The following is a 14,507-nucleotide window of genomic DNA, read 5'->3' as shown; positions in this document are numbered from 1 at the left end:
TGTCATTCCCTCTTTCAAGCAGTTTAATTACATCTGTCTTGGCCCGTCACCGTCTCACTCCCACAGCCATCGGTGGGGTGAGGCAAATGGGTCACTTTTAATACCCTTTTGTAATATAACCGGAGAGGGATTTAATTGTGCTACGAGCAAGGCAGGGGCCTTGTGCACATTGAGGGAAGACAGACTTGGTTTGGGTGGGGGTTGAATACTGATGCTGGCTTAAATGTTGTCTGTGCAGTCACCCAGGACTGCTGTTCAAATGCCAGCATGAATAACAAGGCCAATGTCTAAAAGGCCCACTACAGGCTATGCTGCTCCGTCCTCACAACCAACTAGACAAAAGTGGTTTGAACTGACTGTCCCAGTTAGAGTCCTGTGCTCTCATTAGTCAGGTTAAAAATGAAAAAACATAATATTTTAGAATGGAGCTGTTCAGTGAACTAGGTGCAAGAGAAATGGCCATGGGGTCATCAAAATCAGTATGGGTCATCTTCCAGGGAGCATGACGGTGCAATTCCATGACAATCTACCCAGTCATTTTTTAGATGTGCATGACAATCTACTCAGTAGTTTGAGAGGTGGGACCAAAGTGGTAGATGGTAATAATGATGATAACAACAGATTAATCAGTAGGGTTTGTTCGCTCATCAGTCACTAGGTTAATTTAACAGACTCTACTGTGAGTCTCAAGGCTAATTTGTGTGTCACAAAAGTGATATGCACCACATCGCCTTGTCAACCGGGGGAAAAAACGTTTCACGTTTTCTACCAGAAGCATAAATTAGGCTTCAGTCATTTCAATGCTCCATCTGTGGTAAAGCTGATGAATGGAATGAAACGCCCGGAGCACCGGAGCCGGAGTGAGTAGATCTGACCCATCCACATTCCAGCTCCACTGACTTCCTCTCTGGCTCCTCAGGGCTGCACAGAGACAGCTGGCACCATGTGTGTGTGTGAGCGAGAGCCAGAGTGTAGGGAGAGAGAGAGAGAATGTGTCAGTGTGAGAGACCTATGAACCTACTCTGAAGGTGTGGGTGCATGACATGAAGCATTATGTGTGGGGCCTATGTGTCCAAGTTATGAAAGTACGTCAACGGGATCGGTGTACATGCGCACGCACGCACGCACGCACACACACGATCCACCACTTCCTACAGTCTTATGATCACACACTTCATCTCCTGAATCTCAGTGACGAGCATAGTTTGTCCCCCATTAAGTAGGCCTGATTATTACATAATAGTCTAATCGCAATTATTTGAGATAATCACAATCATTTCCATGTTGAAACATTTCCAAACAGCAAAAATGTGCGGAAACAGCCATTTCCGCTATTTGTACATTTCTTTGAAAGAATAAAATTATAAAATGAGTCACATTTCTTTGTATATTCAAGTTATTTGTCATATGACCTGTGGAAGTTTTGATTACAAAGCCTAAAAGACAAACAGAAATACACATTTTACTAATATTTTCCAATGTTCAATGCCAAAAACAATTAAATCGTTAATCGCAATTATTTGCATGACAATTAAATGTCAACTTAAATTTTGTAATCGTGACAACCCTACCATTTAGAATCTTGGCCTACAACTTATGGCTCTGCTGACCCTGACACAGGCTAGTGCTGGTAGACTGTGCTGGAGACATGGAAACCCTCAGTCTGTCTGTTCATTAACTTACTCTCATGTCCAGCTGAGGGAAAGAGAGGGACACACACACGCGAAGAAACACAGGCTGTATTCATTGTGAGCGTGCATGTGTGTGAGTGTGTGTGCATGCAATTGAGCATGGCAGAACGATAGACGGGTGAGTTGGAATGAAAGGAGGGGGAGACTGGAGAAAGAGTAGTTGGTTTATACGGCAAGGCAAAGGAGTGCAGCCAAGGCCGGTGAAGTTTATATAAAGGAGGTGGGTCTTAAACCAGTGTGAGAGACATCCATGAGACACAGACGGGTCAGTCAGCGATCACACTTGACAGAGTCATACTCTACTTTAAAAAGAGTACGATGTCATGAGAAAAAATAATACAGTGGTGTTGGGTCAACTCCCAATGTCGTCACGGTGCTCTTGAAGGAGTAGGGCATATAATATTGTACCGTCACAAAACATCTATGGCTATAATCTCCACTCTTGCGTGAAAAGGGGAAGGAACAGTGTTTTAAATATGGTTAAAATGCCCTTCATTTTCAATGGCATATCCAGGATACACTTAAATATAACAACTGGTTCAACCACAGGTCTGGTTTCAACCACAGGTCTTGTCCGTGTTCTAAACAAATGTATGATGGTCAGTTTAGACTAACTAAGGAAAAAGGACACTCCTTTTTCAAATTACAAAATCTAAGATTTATTTTCAATGCGTTACGTTAAAAGATTTTGGTTCAGTGTGCTTAGCTAAAGAAAGATATAACAGGGTAGGTAAGCGTAGTTGAAGTTCAGGGAATGAAAGGATGGGTGCTGTGTGCACGACTGTTCCTCCATCTGACCATATAAGGTAGTGTTGTCCCTTCTACTGCATCGCAGCTGAATGGCGAGCACACACACACACACACACATCCAATCTCCTGTTAAAAAGGAAGCAGCTACATGCGCACACCTTCTAGCATGCCAAATGGAGAGGCTCAGCCAAGTGCACATAAAACCTAGTACTTACAATACACAAACTCTATAAAGCAGTTAAAGCAGCCTGCTTAATAGCATCTTTCTCTCATGACCAAGTTCAGTTCTGCAGGAAGGCAATTGCATAACATAGTCTAAAAGAAAATCGTTTTAATATTAACGCTGGCATCTCTATTTTGGGCATGTCATGCATGCATCAGCTATTTCTGTATTTCAAGTATACGCGTATACTGTAGGGCTTACGTAAGTGGTTAAAAGACTAGCAAAAATTACTGTCCAGACTTGACAGAAGAACCCCCTAAAACAGGAAGTTTGGCAGGTCGTGCCAGAGAAGCAATGATGACGTATAAACACCATCTGAATGATGGATGATGCACGTTGTCAACCATCAGCAGCCATGCAACGCAGAATTACTGGTGGTCTAGTCATCTGGATGGGGTCCCAGCCCTTACGAAATGCACTGCCAAAATGTGTGGCATTGAGGGTCAAACCCAATTCCCTCTGTTGTCTTTACAGACCCATGTTTTTCCACATTGTACGTTTTAAATATCAGCGTTGCTATTGCTCTTTTTTTTATTTGTGTCCATCCCAAATTCAAAAAGCTGGCATTTAAAAACGACCCCCCCACTCCCCCCAAAACCTTGCTATCGATTGTATTACAGAGAAGAAAACAGAACAAGTCTCCATAACCGATGAGTCTGTAATTGTAGCAGACACATTCCTCGGCATGCCAAACAAGCCTCCGTACCCCTCTCCCTCCGCACAGAGCGGGATGGACAGAAACAAACAGGGAAGCAGTGAGGGTGAGGAGGGGAGAAGTTGGCATTCTCTTTCTCAGTGAGACAACCATGTCTGAAAAAAACAGGCCATATTGCTCTACATTTCATCTTTTTCTTTCATAATTTAATGTACTATTCTGTTTCATATTTCCATACTTCATCATACCGTAGTTGCATAAATATGTAATCAATGGAAAGCATTAACAAGAGCTTGTGAAAATACACATCAAATACATTTCTTGAAAAGCAACATTTTGCACTAAGTCTTTCTTCCAGTTGCCAGTGACTTACTTCCAATAGTGGTGAGGGCAGGGCACTGATCCTATTATATATTCATATGGCTATGAATATTATATATTCATAGGCATTAATGGGTCAGGGCAAATGACGCATAATAACTCTGATGTGCCTCCAACAGCCTGTATAGTTGCACTGCCATGCAGAAAAACAGAACTGAATGCATACTAGTATTATCCACTACTTTCCTCCTGCTGGACTTAGGTAGTAGGATTGTGTGTGTGTGGGGGGGGCATCTGTTCTTTCTGTGGTGAATTAATCACGGAAGACATGCAGCCAAGCACCGCACGTTTATCTCCAAAGAACACTGCCCTCTCACGCTAATCCTCAACGATCTTGCTGACTGGCATCTATAACTCTGTCTTAAGATAACAAGACTACACAAACCCTGGCTATGCACTTAAGTGTTAACACATGTCAACTTAACGTACATGTTCATCTACCATCTACCACTGGCAACCATCACTCCTCTGAAGAACAGCCTTGGTTAGACATACCAAACATATGAAAATGTTTGAATTCATCATCTGCTTCTCTCTCACTGTGCTGATTTGTAACTTCTGTGCAGGCAGTGCATTTCTGTAAGTGTATTCTGAGTCTGACTAATAAGAATAGAAATAAAAAGTAATGGGAGAGTCACAAGTTATTAATTTCCCATTACCACAAATGCATGTTTACAATATAAGATAAAAGCACCAACTAATCCTGCTGCAATTTAATGCCCTACCCTGCATCCAATAGTTACAGAGTGTAGTGTACTCTCAAATGAAGAAAAAAACCCTCAAATATATGCAAATGCACTGCAAAAAAAAAAGAAGTATGATCAATAACGAGATTTCAAAGGAATAGGGAGAAAGCAGTCAACTATAGGTGCATTTCTTTTTCCAGCACGTGTCAAAGGCAGATGGAGAATGCGTCAATGCTTGCTCTGATTCCGACCATACAGGATCAGAGTCCATATGCTTAGTAACACAAAACTACAGTATATTCATTAAGGAGGTTTGGGCTGGACTGGTCTTTCCGCAGGCAGCTAATTCCAATCAATTCCATCTGAGACACTGAGCATGTGCTAAGTGAGGCTAAACCAGTACCACTCAATAATGCCGCGAGGAGCAGGTGCTAAGTACAAGTTAAGATGACAAACCAGCCTTTAGAGGAATGGCAATCATGTACGGAATGGATCATGGACTAGTACTGCCTGGGAGAGTCCTCTCAAAATCTGTTCTCAACATTGGCCAGGCTTCCAACAAGCACCCGAGGCCTAGTCCAATCAGATGGCTAAAGAGGGCAGGACAGGGTGATGCGGTAAAACAATACGTGTCGTCATCAAAATTAGGAATGTTATATTAGAATAGATTCTATTCAATAGAAGATAAAACATTAGAATGGACAGGGGATCAAGAAAACAAAGCTACACAGTAAAATCCTCAGTGCTCATTTAGCTGAGTAATAATGGACACAAATGGACGTGTGAGGATCCACTTGGATCCAGTTAAATGAGCACTGAGGATTTTAGTTTTTCACCAAAATAAACCAATGCGTGTGTTTGTGTGTGCGCAGACTGCGCACCGCCTATAGTATTGGATGGGGTGGGGCATTGCCCCTTTGTCTACACACAACACACCATGCAACCCCCAAGGGAAGACATGAAAGAGGGTAAGAGGGTTGGAGGGCGGGAGGGTCGGGAGGGGGATTAGAGCTGGGGAGAGGAGCAGCTGACACTGGTGGCTTTGCCCAAAAACACTCCACTCACCATGCATGGACACCAGGCGGCCTGGTGAGAGGTGAAGAGGAAATAGATCAGGGGTTCCTCCTAAACTTTTTCAGTTCAAAACCCAAAGAGAAATTTAGCATCTCCCCAGGACCCAGCCTTACAAAAACACATTATGAATTAACCACTTACGCCTCATTTAACCCATTAAGACCTAAGGCCGATTCTATAAATGCCTTCTAAAAATCAGTAGTTATCACACTTTCAAGATTTTGAAAATGTTCAAAAATAGCAGCGTGGCACGAAGTGACATATCACGGCGCTGACATATCCCGATCTGCTTTTTTTCACTGAAGATTCACGCCCCAGAATAGGCTTTCATGTTGATAAACGCAAGCAAAATGTGGTTTTCTGTGAAGGATGGTTGGATGAGGCAGTCTAAGAGTCTTGCTAGATTATTAGACTCGGCGTGCAGCTTCCCAGTTTGTCAGACAGGCAGATAGTCAATGTCATCCTGTGAGCCTACGGGTGGGATCAGTTACCACCGGCACGCCTCTGAGAGCGAGCAGGGTGAGATCAGGCCAGATGGCCACTGAACCCACACCTCACCCACCACTCGCCGGTCTGACACCCAGCCAAGTGCACAGCCACACCCCTGTGCGGCGAGAAACAACACACTCAATTACCAAACACACAGGATACTCATGGACATGGACAGAGAGGTAGAGCGCACAGCAAAATGCTCAGTGTTAACTTCATTGGCGAGTGTAAAGATGGACTTAGAACGGACCTGTATCTTTACAATCTCCAAGTTAAATTAACCCATTCAATCCGGGAACACATCTGTGTAATTTTAGATTTGAGTGAACGATTATTTTATACTTTGGCTATTCAAAAATGGCAGATCTACAAGCTCATAGCGCAGCACTGAGTGTAATTTTGGGGGTCCTTGACATGAAAAAGTTTGAGCACCAATGATATAGCAACATAAGTGTTTTCAAAAGGATTAGGATTTAGAAGACATTTGTAGAATCAAAATATTTTGTTCTTGGGGCCACCAGAAGCAAAGATTTGAGTTAAAGATGTTCGCTTGAACAAATATATATATTCAAAGATTTTCAAAAATTTTCAAGATTTTTCAAAGCTCATAGCGATTTTTCAAGCTCATAGCTTGTATATCTGCTATTTTTGAACAGCCAAAGAACTCTAAAATGACACAGATGCGTTCCTGGATTGAATGTGTTAACATTGAGAAACTTGTACCATGTAGACAAGAGTAATAACAGGATGTGCCCTGCCAGCCCAAAGACATCCTTACATCCACAGGAAACTACAACTCACCTTATCCAACCCTCAGTTAGTAGCTTGAAAATATCCCATTATATTGCAGCGTCTCAAATATGGTAGCCTAAATGTTGCAGGCTATAGGGGGGGGGGGGGGGGGACGAATAGCCTTGAGTGACGGTTGAAGCTCATTGCACAAATACCTCTTTGATGAAGCTGATGAAAACAGATTGGGGGGGGAAAGTGCTGAACTACTCTTTCAATAATTACAGTGCTTGGATCCTGGCTTCACAATGCCAGACGCAGACAGAAAGCCTGAAAATGCAGTCTCCTTCGACGGCTCGCTTTATCCTAATGGGAAGGATACCGCCAGACTCCAAACCACAGTGACGATAGTTACAGCACCATCCAACCAGTCCATAGCCGGACAGCCAAAAACAACACTGCCAATGCTAGGATGTTGGACAGTCAAGAACCACAGCAAAATACCCAATGAAATGCAAGTGTATGATGAAACGTGCAGTAATACTTTTGTGAAAGCCGTAAACTGGCCTAGCAGAGCAGGGGAATAGCAGAGATTCTATTTCCCAGGGTGTGGAACTGAAAAAAGGGTGCAAAAGTGGCCAATTTCCTAGCATACGGAAATTCTCTGCATTGTGAACTTAAGAGCTGTTATTTCCATTTTCTGATTTTGACAGCATTAAAGCATCTTGAGAGAAGGGACTGAAATGCAACTTTACTCAACTACAATGTGGATACAAAAGAAGACTCTTGCAGATCACTTCTGCCCAATTCTCTAGCTATGCTACAGTACAACTAGTATTCAATTCTTGGGCCTGGACAGATACATGCAAACAGTAACTCAGTCAGTTTCATAACAGAAATGTGTTTTAAACTATACATGCAACAGAAACCAAACCTGTAATGTAATGCCTGAATCAATTTATTCCCCTCTCATATTTTTCAATACTCATGCCCGTTTGATGGACCACACATTTCAGAGGCTTCATTCTGCTGCATCATCTTTTCCTTTTATCCAAAACGTATCTAAATGCATGGTACTTCTTAATCAACCGAAAACTATTTGGGGTTGAAGTATGAAACCAGCCTCCACAACACTCACACAAAATATCTGCTCAGTCTCTTTTTCAAAATAGATCAAACCACAACCTCCACAATGCCCGTAAAAGAAATGCCAAATGTCTGCTCACTCTTTTTAATAACTAGATCAAGCCCATGCACGGACCACCGGCATGATTTAATGGTTGTGGATGGACAGATAATAGGCAGGCCGGCAGTGGGAGAGGATCAAAGCATATAATTGTCGAGTACATCATCCACTCACTATGCGGGACAACAGTGAGGAAGATGGATTTGAACCCCCCGACCCAACATCCATGATCATCCTCCTACAGCTGTTAAGCTCTCGTGCTTAATGCAAGGACAAGAAAAAAACAGATGGGGAGCCATAAGCCATTAGAAATACAAAGGCAATACCACACTGTTAACCAACAGAAACATGATGTTGAGCTTTGTATGAAAATTGCCGTCATCCATCTTTGCATATGTGAGAAGAACTAGGCATGTTCAGCAGAGTTCAAATAAGCAGCATTATTACATGGCTTGGTTGAATGCTTGATTCTGATTGGTCAATCGCTGAATTCAGCTGTGTGTTATTTCTGGATAATGACCAATGAGCTCAATAACAGACCGCTGTCTAATCAAAGCCTCAGAGCACCTGCTGATATCAACCTGCGCTGCTTGATTTTATGCTGTATCCAACATGACGGCCATGTAAACAAACACACCATGTCATTTACAACTACACATTGCTCTCAAGAATGTTTTTGAAAACATTTGAAGCGAGAAATAGACAATGCAGTAACCAAAAATGTATTCTATTTGATCAACACTTCCTTGTTTTCCAAGGCAACAGTGTCCGCGCAGCGCAAGACATATGGAATACTTTCATTGCCGTAAGCAAGGAAATACTTTGTTTTGTTGTTACTTTTGGGTCAATTTATTAAGTAGCCATGTAATAAGTCATCGGTGCCTAATCACCCTGTCGGGATTTATCAATCAATAATGACTGGATACCCGTCAATTATCCCTAGCTTAAGACGCTCTTTGGAAACGATGCTTGATATCAAAACGATGAGATATCAAAAGGAGAGCTATGAAAGAAAACAATACACTCTTAAGTTATTAAAACAACTCGTCTTGGAGCATCCAAAACACAAATGGTTAATGCATCCCACAGTAGCAGTCTACCCTTCATCTTTGCATTTCATAACAAGGGTGCATAAGGTGACCATAACTGAATGGGTAGAGAGGCCATCTGGGAATCAAGAGGTCACCGGTTCGCCCCCCCCCCCCCCCTGGTTCGTCCAGTGCATGTGTCCCCTAGCAAGACATTTAACCCCCAAATGCTCCCTGGGCGCTGAACTAATAGTACCCACTGATCCTAATAATTAGGATGGGTAAATTCACACAACAAATTTCATGCTACGTGCAAATGTACTGTGAAAATACCATAAGAACTACTCAAGTGTTTTTATTTTTTGTGGAGCTGCATGGCTCATCGCTGACACCAACCATGTTCAAAGTTAAAGTTTCAACCAGGCCTTGCGTTGTGATTTGATGATAGTGTATGAGAGTCATGCAGACAGGCTAACATATACATAAATTAAAGACACCGACTCATTACAATCTTTAGTATCTCAACTAATAAATCCTTCAATGGTGGTTCTAACTGAAACTTATATACCCCAAGGCAACTGCTCAAAAGAAAGTCTTACGTTTAAGCCAATTATCGAAAGGCATGTGAGAGGTATTGAGCTTCGGCGCTTTGACGAAGACACTAAACACATTAGTCTTAAATCACACATGGGAGTGTCAGGTGGCTTGGCGCATGCATGTCAGAGAATAACATGCATGTGGAGGAGCCCATGGCAGTCATGTTGCAATGCCAACCATCTGCATTTCATAGATAGTTAGGCTTGCAGCAAACTGCAACTAAAATCCTGTGTTTAACTCTGCGAGTGTAAAAATGGCCCGTTTATGGGTCCATTTTGTACAGTCCTGGGTTAAATTAATATCTGGATTTTTCTGTGTACCTAATAGCAATGCACACCACCACACTCATTCCTGACTCAAAAAGGGGAGAGGACAGTGAAGTCAATTTACACTCCATGACTAGTCAACTCAAAATGGATACAAGCAGGACTGCAGTTCGTACTGTAGTACAACAGGGGAAAAGTAGTTAGCCGTACACAAGCTCCATTATATCAACACAATGGAGCAGTCAGGATACGAGTCCAGACCCTTTTTTTAAAACAACCCATAGAATATCACAGCTTCTGCTTTCCGATGAGCCAAATCACCTCCGATATCACAAATCACCCCCCTTCTCAGGCTTGGGAAGAGGAAAGGCAAACAAAAGGTGTGGGTAGCCTACTATGGGAATCAGCTCAGCTGCACTATATATATAAACAAAGTGACCGTATAATGAGGTCTCGAAGCGAGAGAGAAAGTCTTTCACACATGGCTACCCCCCTCTGCCAGTGATGATCACCTTCCTCAGCGACAACTCACACCCTGGTAGCAGTGTCACAACGTACATACTCCCCAGTGGAGAAGTCTGTGGTATTTTATGTAAATGGGGGTTTATTAGGTCTGAAATCAGAAGCTAGAAACTGGTAATAGTCTATTGATCATGATATGACAATGAAGTTACGTGCACCGAAAAGGCAAAAAAACAACAACATTGAATGGGTATAGGGTTAGGCCAGTGTGTTTACCTACTCAGTACTCACGTAATACTTGGCATGCACTTGGCCAAGATAACAATGTTCAAATCAGACGTGACAGTGAGCAATGCACAAGCTTCGGGACACTATCACACACGCTAAATTACCCATGGTTTACCACAAGCATAGTTGTTTGCTTCCCGGTTTTAGCCTCTCAGAACAGAGGCTAAAACGCCGTCTGCACCAGGGCATCATACGGGAAATGCATGAAGAAGACAGGATAAGTGGTGTCAAAAGTGTAGTCAATAAACTGAATCGATAGAACAATTGTGAGGACTGGTCCAACACTACACTGAAACTGTGTGTAGCCTGTGTATGTGTATGGCTTCTGAGTGGGAAACGTGCTAAATACCAAGGTTACAGGAACGTCCAAGCAACTATTTTGAGTTGGTCCCCTGGTGAGCTTCAGGCTTGGGAAGAGGAAAGGGAAACTGAGGTGAGGGCTACACTAAATATAAACAAAGCGATGAGGTCGGAGTGACAAGAGAGACCTGACAGCAACTCACACCCTGGTAGCAGTGTGTGTGTGTGTGACAAGGGGGGGGGGGGGGGGGGGAGACAGTCCCCAGTGGGTGCCGGTGGTGAGTCCATTTGGAGCAAGAAGGTTCACTGCACATCCACCACACCCACATGGTTGCTCTCCCTCCCCCAAAAATGTACCGCTTATGTAATGTGAGTTTGAGCCAAAACAAACGGCAGTATCACTAGGATCTCCAGACAAGAAGGTAGACTGATGCTCCTGAATCTTCTCTCCCTTGCCCATCAGCAAAATGCTTGGCCAGTCTGTCCAGGGTGAAATTCACTGTAGCCTACTGATTATAACAGACAGGGCCATTTAGCACGTTGAATGCACAGTCATATTTGTTTGTATTTTATGGAAATGTTTATTTTTAAGGTTTGTAAAAAAATATATATAGCCAATGTCTCAAATCCAAAGCTAACAACTGGTAAGTCTAGCTATTATGATGTGACGCTGAAGTGTCAATAAGAAATCCCGGGGAGAAAATTTAAAACGATTCCGTTTAAAGATTTGACCATCATTTTAAGGTTCAGGGTGGCCATAGGCGTGCATTTGGACAAGAGATCAGACATGATGACAGTGAGCCATGCACAGGCTCCAGGACACAATCACACACGCGAGCACAATCACACACGCTAAATTACCCCTGGTTTAGCCCTGGTTTACCACACGCGTCGTTGTTTGAGGCCCATGTTTCAGCCTCTCAGTCAGAACAATAGACGTCAGTGCATCATACATACATACATACGGGGAATGAGTGAAGATGGTGGGATAAGTGGAAACTGTCAAATACACACACAGACAGTCGATATACAACAAGCATGATGTGAACCGTTGTTCCAACGGGACCAACACGCTGTATATAGCTGTAGCCTGAATGTGTTTGTGCAACCGCCCAAACGTTGAATTCCATGCTTGCTACGATAAAACATCCATCACCAAATAAATACATCCAACCAAAAGCAAGGACGGTGTTTTTTTTTAATAGCCCGATTTACTTGGTCGGTGGACGGTGTCGCACGTTGAAAATATAGCCGATCTACAACAACGCTTGGAATCGGAAGACAGAGACCAGACCACCACTGCGTTTCACTGAGAGGTTACATTATAGTCTGGCTACTATGTAACCTCCTCAGTGAAACAGTAGAATAATAGGCTATATTTCGACATACTGGCTACAATGTAACAACAGTCTTTACCTTCAAGGCGTCCAGGCACGCTTCGCTTCACGGTGGCAGCAGAAAACAAACAGTCCCACCCTTTCAATGCCGCGCGGGGTAGAAATGCACTAAATATGTCGAGAGAGACGTAAATTACTAAAGAGGACGAACAATAACGGCGTGCCTGTTTTCCAAGAAGCGGCAGCAGCAGGCAGCAGGGTAGAGGATACTATAACATTGAGCTGAATGTGCAGCACATGAGGGTTCTGAGGGGGGAGTGACTATTGTGGCGCCGGGAGTTTAAGGAGAAGCGTCGTCAAAAGATGTAAATGAAGTTGGCCCTGATCCAATCAAATACATGAAGATGTGATTATTCAAAACAGTCAGGGGGTCATATTATTCAAAACAGGGTTGAGGAGGTCAGGTCATCAGGTCAGACTCAGCATTTTGATTGATTGATTGAATACTTGTTTTAATTTAATTATTATTTTTTACAGTTTGTAACTTGTACAGTGGTGCGACTGCGATTCTACAAAAGGATGCTACTAAAGAATAACACAAAAATCCCTAGAGGCTTGCGCTTGTTTCCATTAGGTCCTGCTATTCAATTCATCAATAATTTATCATCATTCATCCTTGCCAGCTTCTTCAATATCTTCATAGCATCCAAAATTAAGATATACAGGAAATTTCCCCTCCCCCGGGCCTATTGTTTTAGGGGAAAGTATTCAAATGCAGACTATTTATCTTTAAGTCTTAACCAGTTCTCACCAAGTCAACTCACACAACCTTTCTCAAAACTAATGCATGATGGAATAATCAATAATAGGTATAGTAGCTAGCCTACAGTGTCTGCTCGGCTATGGTACAAACCCCACACAATAGCTGTGAGCTGAATGCTTTTCTCTCTGTCTCTGAGCTCTGCAGCTGCAGACTTCACAATAGAAATCAATGAAAAGAGGGCAACATAAAAAGACTATTGGGACTGCATGGTGAAAAGAGAAGGGATGAATGGGCTGAGAAGTCTGACATCAACTGGTTTATCTGGAATAAAACCACACGACAAAGAGAAAATGAAAACAATAAAAACAAGGAGCATGAGTTCTATTACACAGAAACTAAAACAAACTAACCCCACTGAAGTTGTGAGTAGTTACCTAAAATACATAAACCCATGGACCTTGTACACCATACATTCCATAGTGCGTTTCACTCCGAGAAAGTGTGTATCGACTGAGTAGTAGTTAGAAGAAAGGGGAGATTTGTGAGTGTATGAGTCATGCAGTCTGTCTGCCCGACCAGATCATTCTCCCAGCTTTTCAAGACTCTGGCAATTGTTTCATCAGCAGCCTGTCAGTCTTTCCAATCGGCAGGGGCCCCATGCCAAGATGAAAGGAAAAAATCCTGACCTCTCTCGCGGCTCCCTCACATTTCACTGGTTCAGCTTAAACTCTGCTGGAGTATTAGCACACATCTTTGCATTGGAACACTATGCATTAGGTTTTCATGTGCAATAACTACGATGCATACGCCTTGTAGATTGTTCTGGGGTGATATTGGCCAAAGAATCTCTGTTGAATGTCTTTCTCAGAAAACATGGCACTTGTCATCATAATGGGGACCTAAGTAGGTCAGGTCAGTGACCCATTTTGGGTCCCTACCCAAAACCAGTAAACTATTAAAACTAGTAAACCAGACTCTCTAATGACACATCCACCATTACATCGCAGAGAAACCAAAGCTATTAAATCCCACTCTTCCTGCCCAGCCACTTACTGCTAAGTACTGATGCTGATGAAGGGTGTGGTTCTGTTATGCAGCCCTAATAAAAATGGGATACAGTGATAGTCTAAAGGCCTTTCTTGGTTGTTTTGAATAACAATCTCTTTATTGTGGTCTGCTCTCACCCATCTGCCCAAACCCCACTAGCACACACACCTTGTACCAAGAACAGCTGCACACACTGCCTGTGGGCCAAAACAAACGAAGCCCACACACAGATTAGTACGATAGACACAGATAGCCAAGTAGATACACGCACACACTAAACACAAATAGACTAACACTAGTTTTATTTCAGGTACAAAGCGGATAACTGGTTAACTGTTGTCATTTTGCAATTTTCTGCTGACATGCTTTTAGAATAAAAGGCCCAGAACCACAATCACAGTCAGTACTTACAGATTGGAACACACATTTATTTACAAAAGAAGTTGATATCCAAAATGACATTAACAAACATTAGATCAGTCCATTGAAAAGATAATACAGCACAAAAAGAGCTACATATGTACAGTACACTCACTTCTAACTACTGTAGTAGTT

General features: G+C 42.6%; 1 protein-coding gene across 1 annotated transcript in view; it reads right to left on the bottom strand.

Annotated features, from left to right (window-relative positions):
- prr36a (proline rich 36a) overlaps positions 1-12,399 on the bottom strand; it is a 35,467-nt gene extending 23,068 nt beyond the window's left edge. The window contains exon 1 of the mRNA XM_080413191.1: positions 12,222-12,399. The gene's annotated coding sequence lies outside the window, so the exon portion shown is untranslated. The remainder of the gene's footprint in view (positions 1-12,221) is intronic.
- Between the last annotated feature and the right edge of the window lie 2,108 nt (positions 12,400-14,507).

Source organism: Gymnoscopelus braueri (assembly GCF_963280865.1).
Source record: "Gymnoscopelus braueri genome assembly, chromosome: 2".
NCBI classification, from domain to species: domain Eukaryota; kingdom Metazoa; phylum Chordata; class Actinopteri; order Myctophiformes; family Myctophidae; genus Gymnoscopelus; species Gymnoscopelus braueri.
This window is presented reverse-complemented; position numbering and strand designations above follow the sequence as displayed.